The 17,500-nt window shown below is 37.5% G+C and overlaps 1 protein-coding gene across 3 annotated transcripts in view; it reads right to left on the reverse strand.

The window, feature by feature from the left end:
• Positions 1–17,500, reverse strand: part of LOC106870405 (cadherin EGF LAG seven-pass G-type receptor 1) — a 538,322-nt gene that overhangs the window by 504,955 nt on the left and 15,867 nt on the right. Inside the window, exon 1 of one of the 3 annotated variants that reach the window (XM_089350213.1) lies at positions 11,779–11,967. The exons of the other annotated variants lie outside the window; for them this stretch is intronic. The gene's annotated coding sequence lies outside the window, so the exon portion shown is untranslated. Of the gene's footprint in view, positions 1–11,778; positions 11,968–17,500 lie in introns of those variants that run through there. 3 annotated transcript variants of the gene reach the window in all.

Genomic DNA, 17,500 nt, shown 5'->3' on the forward strand with positions numbered 1-17,500 from the left:
ATTAAATCTGACGCATTGTCGATCCAACGTGACACTCGCTTCATGGTCGTTAGAAATAGCAGCCAAATTACCCTCGAATATCACTTATCAATTTGTCTTCCATAATAAAGAACACGATGGGTAATAAAATTTGTGATCTCTATCTATCTATCTATCTATATTTATTGTCGATTGGATAAGTTTAGTTTCTTTGGGGAGGTCATTGCACTCAGAATCTTAGATCACGCACCAGGTGTTGTGTTCTTCAGCAAAGCAATTCATTTCGCTCTGCTATCAATCCGTTCAGCTGTAAAGGAGTAGACCCAGTGGTTGCGGGCATGGCATTTAGGGTCAAACTTTTGACCTCAGTCACTTGTACGTCACAGAAAGCGAATAACCGGTTCTCTGTGTCCTAAGACTCAAAACAGTCATGATGATGATGATGATGGTGGTGGTGGTGGTAGTGGTGGTGGTGGTGGTGGTGGTGGTGGTGGTGGTGGTGGTGGTGGTGGTGGTGGTGGTGATGATGATGGTGATGATGATGATGATGATGAGGAGGAGGAGGAGGAGGAGGAGGAGGAGGAGGAGGGGGGAGGAGGAGGAGGAGGGGGGGGGGAGGAGGACTTTTGCTTTCCTTTTGCTTTTCGGATTCAACAGAAACCATTTGTCAGTGCAGAAAATGGATGGTTGAATAACAATGTGTTGAAACATTTTCTGCTTGCCCACGATAACGAAATATGCTTATTGTCCTGTCTGTATTAAACTGCTCCACCTTATGTCCCAGCTGTTCCTATCAATCACCTTTCACCAGGGTAACAGGTTGTGGACAGACGGATCGAAGTGGAGCAAGCTATGCTACATTTAACGAACGTAATGCTGACGTTGGAAAAACCCAACATCGAAACTGAGTTCTGTTAGAAATCACTGAAGCCATAGATTCGCTTCAACAGTTCTAATACAACAAATCGGATTCAGCAGAAACCATTTGTTGTGTTTTAACTATTTTGTTGAACCACCGAGGAAAAATTATGTAAATTAAAACATTATTTTAATCAAAATTTTCATTAATAGCAATTTTAGAAAATCGCTACTGAGAAGTAGGAAACGCTAATATATATGTGCATGGATATATATATATACATACATACATGTGTGTGTGTGTGTATGTGCATGTGTGTATGGTGTATGTATGTATACATATGTATACGCAGACACGAACACGCTGATATATATATACAACAGTGTGTGTGTGTGTGTGTGTGTGTGTGTGTGTGTGTGTGTGTGTGTTGAAATTTGCTACGTGGACTGAAACTAATCGGAAAAAATTAAAATCAAAAATCAAATATATATTCAAATATTTAACATAATTAATAGATTTTAAGTGAGCCACTAAAACGAATTTCTTTCTCTTTTCTTTTCATTTTTTTTTTCTTTTTTTAATTTTTTTCTATTTTTTTTTTTTTTGCTAAAAGGCAAATGAAAATAGAAAAACAGAGAAAATAGAATCAATAATTTGCATTTTAATTACGACTCCAAATGAGAATAGTTTCTTTAACAAATTCATATTATCTTTGGAAATATGCAAAATCATATTCGCACGTGGATGTACGCGTTATACACAGGCACACACACACATACACACACACACACACAAACACACACTCGCACATATATATATATATATACATGTATATATACAAACATATATGCGGAGGAGTGGACGAACGAAAGAAAGAGTCGATCACACTTTTAGAACGTGTTACATATATTATTATTGGAAACAGTTTGATTCGGTTTGATGCGACTTACAGTTTCGCCGGCTTCTAACAGTAACCCGGATCCTTCAGGCTAAGAATGGTGTTTGTATGTGTGTGTGTCCAAGTAGCTTACACATAGTTTCTGTCTACCGTATTCCTTCACAAGGCATTGGGCATCCCGGGGTTATAGTACAAGGTGTTCAAAACGACTGTCAGCAGCGAATATTTTTTTCATCTTGTGCATCCCCATGGCGCTACTTCAAGAGTTTTTTGGTGAACGGATTATTTCGAAGGGACTTTGGCCACCAAGGTCACCCGATTTAACACCGCCAGACTTTTTTTTCCGGGGAGCAAGTAAAGAAATAAAGGATCAGTGTACAAGAATCGCCCGAACACCATTAAATACTTACTGTGTAGAGATGTTTTGAACATCTTGTAGAAGATGCTTGCCTAAGCTGCTGCGAAGTGAGACCGAACACGAAAGGACGTGACTGCAAAGCGAATACCTGCGCCTGAAATTCTGAGATTCTATGTCTAAGATTCAATGATATGCAAATAATTGGAAAAGCCGATGGTATCTTGAAGTTTTCTCGATTGAAATATAATGAATATGTGAGGTAGATAAGGACTTTATTAATTAAAAGATAAGATAGATGGAGTTGGAGAGGAGAGCGATTGAGTATTCATAGAAGGAGCACTGACGAAAGAGTATCAGGAACAGCAGTCAAAATAGAACAGGTTATGGTGCAATAAGGGCTGTTAAGGGGTGGTTTGAAGCGGTTGTATTTTGAGTTGAAGGGACAAAAATAGAAAAGCAGGTGAGAGAATGAAAGAATATGTAAAAGAATAAGAGAAAGGGGTGAGGAAGTACCGGAGCAGAAAATGGAAGTGGGGAAGGTGTTGAGGCAGCAGTGAAGGGAGAAGAGGAGGAGGAGGAGGAGGAGGAGGAGGAGGAGAAGGAGTAGGGGAGGAGGTAGGAAGACAAGGAGGAAAAGTGTGGAGAGGAGAAAGAAGGACGACAAGAAGAACAACAAGAAGAAGGAGGAGGAGGAAGAGGAGGAGGAGGAGGAGGAGGAGGAAGAGGAGGAGGAGGAGGAGGAGGAGGAGGAGGAGGAGGAAGAGGAGGAGGAGGAGGAGGAAGAGGAGGATGAGGAGGAGAAGGAGTAGGGGAGGAGGTAGGAAGACAAGGAGGAAAAGTGTGGATAGGAGAAAGAAGGACGACAAGAAGAACAACAAGAAGAAGGAGGAGGAGGAAGAGGAGGAAGAGGAGGAGGAGGAGGAGGAGGAGGAAGAGGAGGAGGAAGAGGAAGAGGAGGAGGAAGAGGAGGAGGAGGAAGAGGAGGGGGAAGAGGAGGAGGAGGAGGAGGAGGAGGAGGAAGAGGAGGGGGAAGAGGAGGAGGAAGAGGAGGAGGAGGAGGAGGAGGAGGAGGAGGAGGAAGTGGCAAGGAAGAAATAAGTATGGTGTGCGATATTAGGTTGTGTAACAAAAACGGGGAGGAGTAAGAGGAACAAGAGGAAGAGGAGCGAGATGGAAAAGATAAAGGGTGGAGTATGTAGTATTATATGATACGGAGAGAGAGAGCGAGAGAGAGAGCGAGAGAGAGAGAGAGACAGAGAGAGAGACTAAGGGTGAAACAGGAGAGGGTGTTAGAGAGAAGAAAGATAAGAAATACGAGGTTGAAGGTTACGGGTGGGGGGGAGATGGGGATGGTGAGATATATAGAGGAAGAGGGAAGAGGGAGGAGGTTTATTGTATTCTGCAGGTGGGTATGAAGGTATGAACCCCATCTTGTGCAGCAATATTAAAATGCATAAAGATACATATATACATATATATACATAGGTAAATTGAAAATTAGAGGTAATACTTGACAATTGTAAGCACCTGTGTATTCCAGCTAGTGGTTGCGGTGAAAGAATAAATTGTAAATCCAAAACACAAAAAATAACAACAAAACTACAAAGGATTCTGTGGTACACGTGTTTCAAGCTCTACATGTGTATAATATATAATATAATATAACATAATATAATATGTGTATAATCTACAATGTAAAGTTATCCTCAGCCGCGAAATTATCTCTCTCCCAGGAAATTATACCATCTCGACGTTGAAGTAAGAAGAAATGTGTGATGTAAGAGGTGAAGATCCTTTCAGTATTCTATATAGTACTCTATCTGGTATAATTCTCCATTATACACATGTAGAGCTTGAAACACGTGTACCGCGGAATCCGTTGTAGTTTTGTTGTTATTGTTTTGTTTTGGATTTACAATTTATATATACATATATATATATATATATATATATATATATATATATATATATATATATATATATATATATATATATATATATATATATATATATATATATATATATATATATATATATATATATATATATATATATATATATATATATATATATATATATATATATATATATATATATATATATATATATATATATATATATATATATATATATAGGCGCAGGCGTGGCTGTGTGGCAAGTAGCTTGCATACCAGCCACATGGTTCCGGGTTCAGTCTTACTGCGTGGCATCTTGAGCAAGTGTCTTCTACTATAGTCTCGGGCCAAGCAAAGCTTTGTGAGTGGATTTGGTAGACGGAAACTGAAAGAAGCTCATCGTATATATATATATATATATATATGTGTGTGTGTGTGTGTGCGTGTGTGTGTATGTATGTATGTTTGTGTGTCTGTTTGTCCCTACCAACATAGCTTGACAACCGATGCTGGTGTGTTTAGGTTTCCGTACGCTAGCGGTTCGGCAAATCAGACCGTTAGAGTTGGTACTTGGCTTACAAAGAGAAGGTCTTGGGATCGATTTGCTCGACTAAACGCGGTACTCCAGCATGGCTACTGTCAAATGACTGAAACAAGCAAAAGTATAAAAGTATATATGTATATATATATATATATATATATATATAAATATAAAAGTATATATATGTATATATATATATATATATATATATATATATATATATATATATATGCACGTATATATTCACACATACGAACACACGCATATATTGGGATAGTATGGAATAATTGTATGCGTTTTAATGTGTGTTCCTAGTCACCTACAAGTATTTATATAATTTTGAATGAGTTTTGTGTGTGTGTGTGTGTGTGTGTGCTAGAGACTACTGTCAGGTATTAACACAAGTCGATTTTGGTTCAGTTTACGCTTGTATGAATATGAGCACACACGAATAAGTTGCAGCTTGCGCATTCGCTTAAGTTTGTGTGTGTATGTGTGTGTGTCTGTGCGTTTATGTGTGTGTGTGTATGTTCGGAGAGAGAGTAAAAGATAGATAGATGGATTGATAGAGAGAGAGACAGAGAGAGCAAGATTCGCGATGGTGGAATGTAGTACACATGCACCGCAGAGCATAAAAGGAAAAAAATATATTAAGAGGTGGTGCGACTGAATGAGCGAAACAGAGACAGGCAGACAGACAGGCAGGCAAGCAGCGGGAAATCAGTCAGAGGCATACACACAGAGAAACGCGTATACATTTGTCTGACTGTGTATATAGATATATGTGTATGGCTATACAACATAGAGAAATGTGGTCGCGACCGTATATATATATATCTATATATATATATATATATATATATATATTCATTTTGGTATTTATGGGAGGAACTGTCTTTGAAGACTCATATTGTCGTTGAATGCTCAAAATGAGGCGTTGATAGACAGCCGACAAATGATGAAGGGTCATTCTTTGTGTTACTTGTCCTGTTTTCCATTCTTGTCTCTCGTTGTTTGCGTATTTAATTCATTTGTTTCCTCGTATTTCATGTTGTTTACAGCTGGTGACGTCCTGTATCCATATATGCATATATATATATATATATATATATATATATATATATATATATATATATATATATATATATATAATTTATGTTATTATTTAGTTGAACGCCACGCGGAGTAGATGGAAGAGGGACAACTGACGAAGGGAAATATTCTGTATGTTGCATGTCTCGTTTCTCTGTTTGATCTTTTTCGATGATCGAAAAACACTTCGTTTTCTGTCCTCGTCTTTTTTTTCGTTTCTCATTGTGTTTAACGTTTTTTGTGATGTCCTGTACCCATATATGCATGTATGTATACATATAGATGTAGGTATGTACATATATATATGGATATATGCATATATATATATATATATATATATATATATATATATATATATATATATATATATATATATATATATATATATATGTATATATATATATATATATTTACAGAGGCACTACTGATGTTTATTTAACTCGTACTGACGTTTTGAGAATATTGTCAGCAAAGTTTGTGTGAAATATAAGCTGCGAACACATTAAACAACACGACGGCCATTGTCTTTATCACAGCTAAATATGTGCCTAGAAGTATCATTTTACCACCATGGCTAACATCAGGAAATATGGTATACATTTAATAATTATATTTTAAGTTTTATGAAACACATACATACACAAACACACACAAAAACACGCACACAAATGCACACATGTATCACATATGTATATGATACATTTCTTTTATTAGCCACACAGGGCTCAACGAAGATGGGACAAATACAATGTAGAGCTTTTCTTTTTGGGAGGGGGGAAGGAAGGGGAAAAAAAGTGGTAGTGTCGATCAAAAGGGATCGTAGGAAGGGAAAAAGGGGGAGTTCGATCAAAAGGGATCAAAAAAAAAAAAAAGATAGATAGATAGATAGATAGATATGTTTAGGTATGTTGATTAAGAAAGTATATGTTTCTAAATGTGTTTTAACCGAAAAGAGTAAGAAAGAAATCATATAGACCGGCAAATTAAGATACCTAACTGTTTTAATTTAACCGGCAAGCAGCGTGTTGGCTAAAGTTATTACCTTGGTCTAAGTAGCAGACCAATATTGTTAGTTGAACGTATTTCATTATTTCTTAACCAAATTAAGCGTGCCAAAATGGCAACTGCTCCAGGCTATTAGGCGCGGTTAAAGTTTGCTCAAGTAAATTGTTTTTGTCGTTTTTTCATTTTTTCTTCACCCTCTTCTCTTCTCTCTGTCACCCCTCTCTCTCTCCCTTTTCTGTATCACCCCCTCTCTATCTCTCTCTTTCTCTTTCTCTGTCTATGTATTCATTCATTCATTTACAAATGGGTAATTTAAGCATTTTTTTCTTGTTTCTTTCGCTAGATTTCAATGCCTGATATTCCTTTGGTGATAGATTTCTTTAATAAAGCACACCGCTAAATTCGGCAACAGCCTATGTTCTGGCAGAGGTGAATTAATGAGAAAAACAAATTTAAATTTACACAACACTATAATTTGCAGACAAGGAATGCAAACATACAATAGCATACAAACACATACACGCGAGCACATACACATACACACACACACACACACACCCACACACACATGTGCGTGTGTTTGTTTGTGTGGGTGCTTCCGTCTACCAAATTCACGTACAAGGCCAAGGTGCAGTGGAGTGGGAGTCTGGCTTAAACTTCATGGTTTTGAAATAGATCCAAAACTACAACACAGACACGTACATATATATATATATATATATATATATATATATATATATATATGTGTGTGTACTGTATTAAAAAGGAGCAAAAATATCACAAAAACTGTTTGTCGGACAGTTTTGTAATATATTTGCTGCATTTTAATAAAGCATATTACTCTACTTCCGGTATTCGAAAACTATTTTTTCTACCTTGTTTCGCATTTATGTGCTTATTCTGGTATATATATATATATATATATATATATATATATATATATATATATATATATATATATATATATATATACCTTGATATAGTGCATAGTTCAAGTCTGTCATGGGAAGGAAGGTTGCAAAGTTCTGGCCTTGGAGAACTCTTGCGCTGACTGCACATGTGTCGCTGACTCTGCCAGGTGTGCATACTAAATAAGTGCAGTCTGAATAGAGAGGGTGGATAGCACTTGCATCTTAACTTCATAATCCATAGGCAGAGAAGAAGCTGCAACATTGGCTCAGGGCCAAAAGCTTTGGGGAAATCCATGAAGACGATGCTACATGAAAAGTATATTTCTTTGCTGAGATGTATTCAATGAGTGGACAAAGAGTTTAAACACGTAGAAGTTTGGAGAGGCCTTTGCAAAAGCCGTTTTGCCTTGATCTGATTAGTGTTTCGATAGGGTTTCGGATTGCGATTGAGCATGGTATTGTTAAAGTGTTGGGCAGAACATGATATCAGGTTAATATCACGTTACGATCCGTATTCTGCTATATTTCCACTTTTTCCGGAACACGTATCATGCGATTCAGCTTGAATTCCGATGGCGCTTGCACGGTGATCTGAGAAAAGTTCAGAGGAAGAAAAAGTAAAATAACTAACACGAGATTCGGAAAAACCTCTGGAAACACACAATCTACGTCATACGATTTACCGGTCTTGAGCTCGATAGAAGCAGGTAATACGTCACCAATGATAATTTCATCAGTCAGAATATTAATGAGCAGCGGTGAGATCAGTGTAACAACGAAATTGGGATCTTTTTTAAAACGGGGGCCACATTTTTCATTAACGAAACACTTTGAAACTTGGAACACTGGTAGAATGTGTCATATAAAACATCTTTTTCTCTTAGTCTTCTTAAAAAAAAAAAGAAATCCCTAAGTTATTCCATGTTAAAGTTGTCGTATTTCTGTAATTTCAACCAATCACTGACGTCCATTCAGCCGATATACATTAAGTGCCGACTACATAAACAAACGATTCTGAAACAATTCTATCGGTGATAGGGTTAGGGTTAGGGTTAGGGTAAAACAGCAAATTTAAAAAGAAAAAAGAAAAACGAAGCTATGGAAATTAAATACGCTTTACATCGCTTAATCAGCCAAAGGGAGTAAATGTAAACAACTGAATACTTGTCAGTGATTGGTTGAAATTATCGAAATAAGACAATTTTTTACATGAAATAAATTCGAATACAAAAATATTTTTCTGTTCTATAACACAAAATAGATAAGTATACGAAGTTTGAAAGTCTTTTGGTACCAAAAACACTACGTAAAACATTAATGAAAAATGTGGGCCCCCGTTTTAAAAAAGATCCCGAAATTGTCTGTGGAAGTCTTGTTGTTGTTGATCAACTTTTCAGTGGGATTTCCATCCTGCTAGTTGATCGTATCTTTAGTTTTGAAGCTGGCTAAGATTTACAACCAGACAAGTTTCCATACTGGCTTTCCATACTGTGGTGGTTTGTCTACTGTCGTCTGCTTCTTCTATACTGTTGATTTTACTTTTCGATTTACGCTTTTCTGGTTAATAGTAAACTGCTCAGGTAAGGCTTTTCGTTATAGTACTAGACTATGTACAACGACACGCTATGGTGTCTGAATTAGGCATAACTCTCCGTTCCTATCAAGGTTCACGTCATTTTGCATCGTTCGAAACGGAATATCTTCCTGTCTGGTTTCTACATTTTGGGACACCACCAGCCCCACAAAAAAATAGCATAATAATAAAAAACGTAGTTTCATCGGCCTTGTTCTTGTACTAACCAGTAAAACAAAAAGAAAATAGTCCAGATGGGTTATGTCAGCAAGATGTGGCTGCTATTACGAGCAAAGCGTTTGACTCCATAAAAGCTTTGTCATTGACCGGATAAACCCGCATCTGTAGGTATATGTACATGTGCGAATATATATGTATCTGTGTGTGCGTGTGTGTTGGTGTAATTGCGTGAATGTGACCATAGCGATTCAATTTGTTAATTATAGCATGTATGAGAGATTACAGCTACGTAACATTTTAGTTGATTTGCACTGCATCACTGATTGTGATATTCAACGGAGCAGAAATCTGTTGTACAGTTCAGGTCACCTTTTAATATGGTTTTACTTACAGTTGAGGCCTAACACAAGTGTTAACGAGATGTCACGTTATTACATTAAATCCAAAAATTGTCAGACACTTAAAAGGAAAACTCCCTTTTGATACCACCACTATGGTGGGGATCTACGTGAAGATCCAAGGAGTCGATTTACACCTGAAATGATGTGGAGCGTTTAGGGTGATGACATATTTAGCGAACCGAATCTGGAAGAGCGTGGGTAATTTAAGTTTAAGAACTCACTAGTTTCCAACCAAATACCCATGATACAATAACTATTATTCGCCGTGGCAGTGTCGTAAGAAATTTGCTTCCCAACCACATGGCTCCGGGTTCAGTTCCATTGCTCGACATCTCGTGCAAGTGTCTTCTACTGTAGCTTCGGGCCAATCAAAGCCTTGTGAATGGATTTGCTAGACGGAAACTGAAAGAAGCGTGTCGTATATATATATGTGTGTGTGTGTGTGTGTGTGTGTGTGTATGTGTGTGTGTGTGTGTTTTTGTGTCTGTGTTTGTCACTCATCACCATTTGACATCCGGTGTTGCTGTATTTACGTTCTCGTAACTTAGCGATTCGGAAAATGTTAAAACTCTTGAATGATCCAATGATCACCGCTGGAATCCCTTCGTTTCCATGTATAATCGATCCGGGTTAATGTGTGGCTAACCAAATGTTGTTGTTATTGTTGTTGTCTCTTCCTTCTCGAGTCATGCTTGGCTTATAAGGGCCAGTTTCCCGGTTTCATTGGCATATAGGTTCCCCACTTGGACGAGACGCCGGTCCGTCGCAGGTGAGTTACTAGATGCAAAGGGAAAGAGTGAGAAAAAGTTGTGGTGAAAGATTCAGCAGAAGTTTGCAATCACCTTCTACCGGAGCCGCGTGAAGCTTAGATGTTTCGCTCATAAATACACACATCGCCCGGTTTGAAATTCAAACCCGCAATCCCTCGACCGCGAGTCCGCTGCTCTAACCACTAGGCCATGTGCATCCACGTGGCTAAACAAATACAACAATAAAACAGTTCAGCCATCACGGAAAATATCCCAGTAACGAGATAATCAATGGAACAAATGGATTATCGCGTTAACACTTATAATTACAGCTTCGTATAATTATAAACTAAATTTAAAACGCTGGTTGCTATGGGTCGAAAACATTTCTACATTTTATTGATTACCTTTTAATGGGGTACCTCCTCGAAGGTACCCAGTAAATCTGGTACTTATTTTATCGGTCTCGGTGAACTGTTGACACACACAAAGACAAAGAAATACAAATGCATATGTCTGTGAGCCTGTGTTTGCCCCTCTCTCACCATCGTTTGACAACCGATGTTGGTGTGTTTACGTCTCCGTAACCTAGCTGTTCGGCAAAATAGACCGATAGAATAAGTACTAGGCTTACAATGAATGAGTCCTGGGGTCGATTTCTTCGACTAAAGGCGGTGCTCCAGCATGGCCACAGTCAAATGATTGACACAAGTAAAAGAATATATATATATATATATATATATATATATATATATATATATATATATATATATATATATATATATATATATATATATATATATATATATATATATATATATATATATATATATATATATATATATATATATATATATATATATATATATATATATATATATATATATATATATATATATATATATAATAGCGTGGAAGGTGTTTATAAGCCATTTAAAAACACAAAAAACGTTAGATTCGCTTCAACATTTAAATTTAATTTGCCCAAATATTTCAGTCGCTTTGAAACCACTGCCAAAATTCCGTGCTGCATCTTTTTGGGGGGAATAGTGCGTCTCGAAGCAAATAAATTTAGAAATTATAGCATGTAAATATTGGTCTGCCCAATCCACTCAGAAGGCTTCGATCGGCCCAGAGCTTTTGCACAAGTCACTTTCTCAATGCCCCACGCCGTAGGAATGAACCAGAAACTATGTGCTTGAGAAGAAAATGTCTTACTACATGGCCACGCCTGCGCTTAATTTAATTCATAATCAACAAGGGTGACATATATTAATTGGACAAGATTATCAATAAACCAATATATACTTTCTAAGAAACGAATTAAAAATTGGTACCAATTCGGAGCTTTTCTGACGCGATCCAACAGATTGGGAAATCGTGCTGGTTGGGTTAAGACTCTTCGTAATGCTTCCATTGTATCTGAGTTTTCCTATGAGACGATGAACCGATGTAAACTAACATCCCAATACAACAAAGCTAGCATCTGTCCGTTCATTCCATAAATGGCGCAATGCTGGTAATCCCTTGGTAGAAATAGAATTAGTAATATAATAAGAAATGCAAGAAGAATTGGTACCAGAAATTCAATAATGAATAGGTTTAAGACGAGTAAACGTAACTGCATAAACGTGCTTTTATTTACCCAAGATTTTATTATATTCCTTTTTTGGTGTTACGGAATGGAATATAATTACTATTAAAATTGTTTAGATTCAATATTCAACACTGTTACTGTGTGTATAATTGTATACAGATGTGTAAAGGTCTGGAGAGTAATGTATGGGCATGCGCTGAAATACCAATATTATCAATAGTAATACATAAGGATATGAAAATATGAATTATGCATTAGTATGCACTTGTACGTAATAATATGCAAATGGGGTCCATTTCATTAATATTCTAATCAAATTAAATATGCAAATATTGATGTTGAACGTTATATACATCGTTTATATATTTCTGTCTTGATCTGCTCCGAACTTCTCTTTCCATATTTTTCTTAAAGTATTTGGTTTCGTGTGTGGATGTGTGTATATATGTGTGTGCGTGGTTTGTGCGTGTGTGTATGTGTGTCTATATATGTGTGCATGTGTATGTGTGTGTGTTTGGTATATATTTGTGTGTGTGTGTGTGTGTGTGTGTGTGTGTGTGTGTGTGTGTGTGTGTGTGTGTCTGTGTGTGTGTGTGTGAAGGGGCTCAGCCTAGCAGTTAGGGGCGTTGTACTCTCGAGAGTGAGATCGCGGTTTCGATTCTCTGAACGGTTGCGCGTTGTGCTCTTGAGCAAAACACTTCATTTCACGTTGCTCCAGTCTACTAGATCGGCAAATGCCTAACCCTGAGAGGGACAAGCCTTCCCATCAGCGAGGAATATTGGCCTGCCTGCCGCCTTCCTGCATGGCCAACGGGGAGGCATCATACCAAAGCTAAACTTATACATATCGTCAATTTACATTTGCCTACAATTGTTTCCATGTCCAACTCATTCAAATTAGAGATTTATAAAGGAATAGTGCATATATATATATATATATATATATATATATATATATATAAAAGATAAACAAGAGTGAAAAGACTACAGAAGGCTTGTGTTACATGGTTAAAGTATATATTTAAATTATGTCAGAAAAATGTTATAAAATTTTGGGTATATAAACATTGTATTTGGAGAAATAACCGGTTCCGTGTTGTCTTTTCAAATTTCTCTACTTCTATCGTAACATATCTTCGCTCCCGTGTGTAAAAAAGAGTTATATAAATATATATGGAGATCGAGAGACGAGGTGGCTGCCACGTAGTTTCTGTTTACCTAATTCACTCTCAAGTCATCGGTCGAACAGGGCTGTAGTAGAATACACTTGTCAAAGTTGCCGCAGAGTGAGTCTGAACCGGAAACCCCGTGGTTGCGACGCAACCTTCTAAACCACACAACCATGATGCCCGCTACGGCACACAGCTACGCTCGACAAAATAATTTCGTAATTTATGTGCTTTTGTCCACACTTAAAAATAAAATGGATGTGACAGCTCATTCAGCATTGTGCACGCAGATGAGGTTTATGCTAATGGAATTGCCGTTCTCAGAGTGACACATCACAATGTCTGCAAATATGAAGCTGAGAAAGTTTTTCTTATCCCATGGTAGATGCCTTGTAATTATGTGTGCAAGTGAATGTGTCTATATGTATGCATACATACAAACATACATACATACATGTATGTATGTATATATATGTACGTATGTATATAGATAGATAATACATACATGTATGTATCTATATATATACTTATATATGCATCTATGCATCTATATATATACTTATATCTACATGCATACACACACATATATATATAGGTGAGAAAATTGGTATATATATATAGAGAGAGAGAGAGAGAAAGAGAGAGAGACAGAGAGGGAGAAGGAGAGAGAAAGAGAAGTAGAGAGAGAGAAGGAGACAAAGAGAGAGAGAGAGAGAGAGAGAGAGAGAGAGAGAAAGAGAGAGAGTTCAGTGTAAATTTAACTGTCTGCCTAAATGGAAAAGAGATCACAATATTCTGACCCAAAATCAAAGAATATGAACTCGATTATGGCTGGGGTATAACAGTTTGCTCCAGGTAGTCACCCTCACCTTCAACGACGGCTTCAAGGTGACTCCGGAATCTGGCGCCTACGTTTCTCACTGTATTCCTGGGAAGATGTTCGAACACCTTGTCAACCAGCATGGTGTTGCAGCCAGAGCGGTTGGTGTCTCTCAATCATGCCCCCCACATAGTAATCCATGGAATTACTATATCATTTGATAACCAGTAAATATAGCCAGGGCTGACGGTGCGCAATTATGCCGTCGAGATGTAGGCCCCGAAACGGCGCGCATTCTCTCCTGATAACCGCATACATTTGCTTGCTTCTGGTATGCGGAGCTCTCGAGTAGTAGCACTTGGGTGGCCATGTTGTTTCCAAAACATCCATGGGATTACTATGTGTGGGGCGGAGTAATAGTAGGCCAGAAATTGAGGTTGGGAAAATCATAGACATTCCCGTAGAAATTCTCTGACAACCACTTCTGACTCTTCCCGGAGGCATGGCAAGGAAGCGAAACCTACTGCCACTCATGTGGTCTTCCAGCAGCAATCCTCTCCGGCGAAAGATTGACCACAGTCTCCAGTAGCTTTACATAGTTGTCTGAACTGACCCTAACATCACGCTCAAAGATGTGGAGATGAATTCCGAGGTTCTGATACAGAACGTATTGTGGTTCACTTTCCATCGGACGTGGCTTCTTTCTTTCCGTTGCAGCTGTTCATGTCACGTCCCACAGCCGTTGCAGTATTCACAGAGCGCTGGACAGCAACCATGGTGTCGGCATTTTGATACCCGGTGCGAATCATCATGACACAGATGGACGGTTTATGAACGCCACGCCAAAACGCATGACTGCTTCCACATGAACTGCTTAGAATCCTCTCTCGAGCTGATCTGCCAAGCGTGTACACACTGCTGAGGAGAGCTCAAATCAAGTGGACAGGTCACTCAAATGTCTCCAACACGCCTCCCAAAGACACTGTGTTACAGGGAACTGGCGGAAGGCAAACCCATGCAAATAGGACAGATAAACTTCAAAGATACACGTAAAACCTTACGAGTTTTGAGATTAACCCCCGACACCTAAGAAACACAAGCGCAAACCCACAATGTCTGGCATAGACGCAGCATCTGAGGTGCCACCGCTTACGAACAGAACAGGATTGCAGGAGCACAGGGAAAACTCGAACCACGCCAGTCCGGAGACAACTTCCTGCTTTTATTCCCAACAGACCAGCAGTGTCCGACCTGTAACAGAGCCCTCTGAGCACGAATCGAACTGATTGGCCAAAACCGGGCACGCCATCGTCTTCTCCTATGTCATGTACTTGGTCATCGCTGACAACTTCAGACCAACTAGTGAGGTTTGCATTTACTAATGCATGTATGGGTCTTCATATGTATGTATGTATGTATGTATGTATTATATATGTATGTATGTATGTATATATGTATGTATGTATATATGTATGTATGTATGAATGTATGTATGTATGTATGTATGTATGTATATATGTATGTAGGCATGCATGTATACATTAATCTACGTATTTATGCATGCATGTATGTATGTGTGTGTGTATCTATATAACCATGTTCTTATGCATGTATATATATATATATATATATATATATATATATATATATAATGCATGCTGTGTACAGACGAGTCTTATAAGGGGTTGGCTAACCGGGAAACTAAAGATGCAAGTGCGATTCACGATGCTAAACAGGTCCCAGAGATTTTCTAAGCTGTTTGAGGAGAGGCCTGACATTGTTCTCGGGTGGGAACAGGAAACAACGTGAGAACACATTGGAAAATTTCTCTTGAAGTCCCTGTGTAACAGCAATTATTTATGTGTGCAAAAGTGCGCAGGTATGTATGAATGTGTGTATATATTCACACATGTATGTATATGAGTAAGTATACATGGACATATATATATATATAGAAAACAAATATAGGAGAAATTGAAGTTGAAAATGCACTGAGAATAGTTAAAATATTGTTTTATTCAAATATTTAAATATTTGAAGCTTTAACCGGTTTCACAGTTTACACTGATTTTCAAAATGTTGAGAAATAGAGATATGATCCACAGAGGACCAGCTTTATTTTGAGGTATGATACATGTTCCTGTGTTGGTAATTATAGCTGTCCTAAACAAAATGGCATTACTTTTTGACTCACCCTCGTATATAGCATACTTTTCTTTGTATCACGAAATATCTATATGCATCCTTGTACATTTGTGTGTGTTTGTACGTGTGTGCGCGTATATATGTAAATATATATACATACATATATATATATATATATATATATATATATATGTATATATATATATATATATATATATATATATATATATATATATATATATATATATATATATATATATATATATATATATATATATATATATATATATATACGATGGGCTTCAGTTCCCATCTATCAAATGCACTCACAAGACACTTGCCCAAGCTGCCCGAGTTGACCCCACAGTGGGTCTCAACCTGGAACCATGTGGTTGGTGACCAAGCTACGTACCACACATCCACGCCTATATATATATATATATATATATATATATATATATATATATATATATATATATATATATATATATATATATATATATACATATATGTATGTATGCATGTATGTATGTATGTATATATGTATATATATATGTATATATGTATGTATGTATACATATATATTCATTTACTTATTTATTTATCACACAAAAACCCCATATATCAAAAGAGGTTCAAAATCTTTTCCGAGCCATAAGCCGATGTCTTGGATTCTTTGGCGCAAATATTCGCACCACTTTGGACGGGTTGCCGGGTGTTCGCAGGATTACTCATTCTCGCCAGCCGTGTGAGTTGGAGCTATGTGAAATTAATCGTTTTGCTCAAGGACACAACTCATTGGCCGGAGCAGTATTCGAAATTGCAAGCTTACGATGTAGTGTGCAACAACATAACCACTGAGCCACGCGCCTCCCTATATGGATACATACATACACTTCCATACACGCATATACACACACACACACATATATGTATATATATTTGCATGTATGTATATATGATATATGATGTGGATCAGGAACTGTGAACCCTAGAAAGGGCATTGCTGTCAAGGTATAACATTGCTGTTAACTGGGTATAACTTGAAGCTTGGTCAACTAGAGCAGGTTCACCTGGGTGAGAATTGGGCAAAGGGCTACTGACTATTTTCGAAAGACCCAAAACATGCAAGCAGTTCAAGAAACATCCCTAAAGATGTGCCCAGTTGCATCCCAGGACCCCCTTGTATGAAATATAGATACACGAGGAGGTGGTGAAAATTTCCTGCCTTTTGGTTAAAGAAAATAGAAGAGAATCAGTTAACTATGATTTTATCCAACGTATTTCCCTCTCAGGTACACTCACTTATTGTCGCGACCCTTCAGTTT

Source organism: Octopus bimaculoides, chromosome 4, assembly GCF_046866305.1.
Source record: "Octopus bimaculoides isolate indiv1 chromosome 4, ASM4686630v1, whole genome shotgun sequence".
Lineage (NCBI taxonomy): Eukaryota > Metazoa > Mollusca > Cephalopoda > Octopoda > Octopodidae > Octopus > Octopus bimaculoides.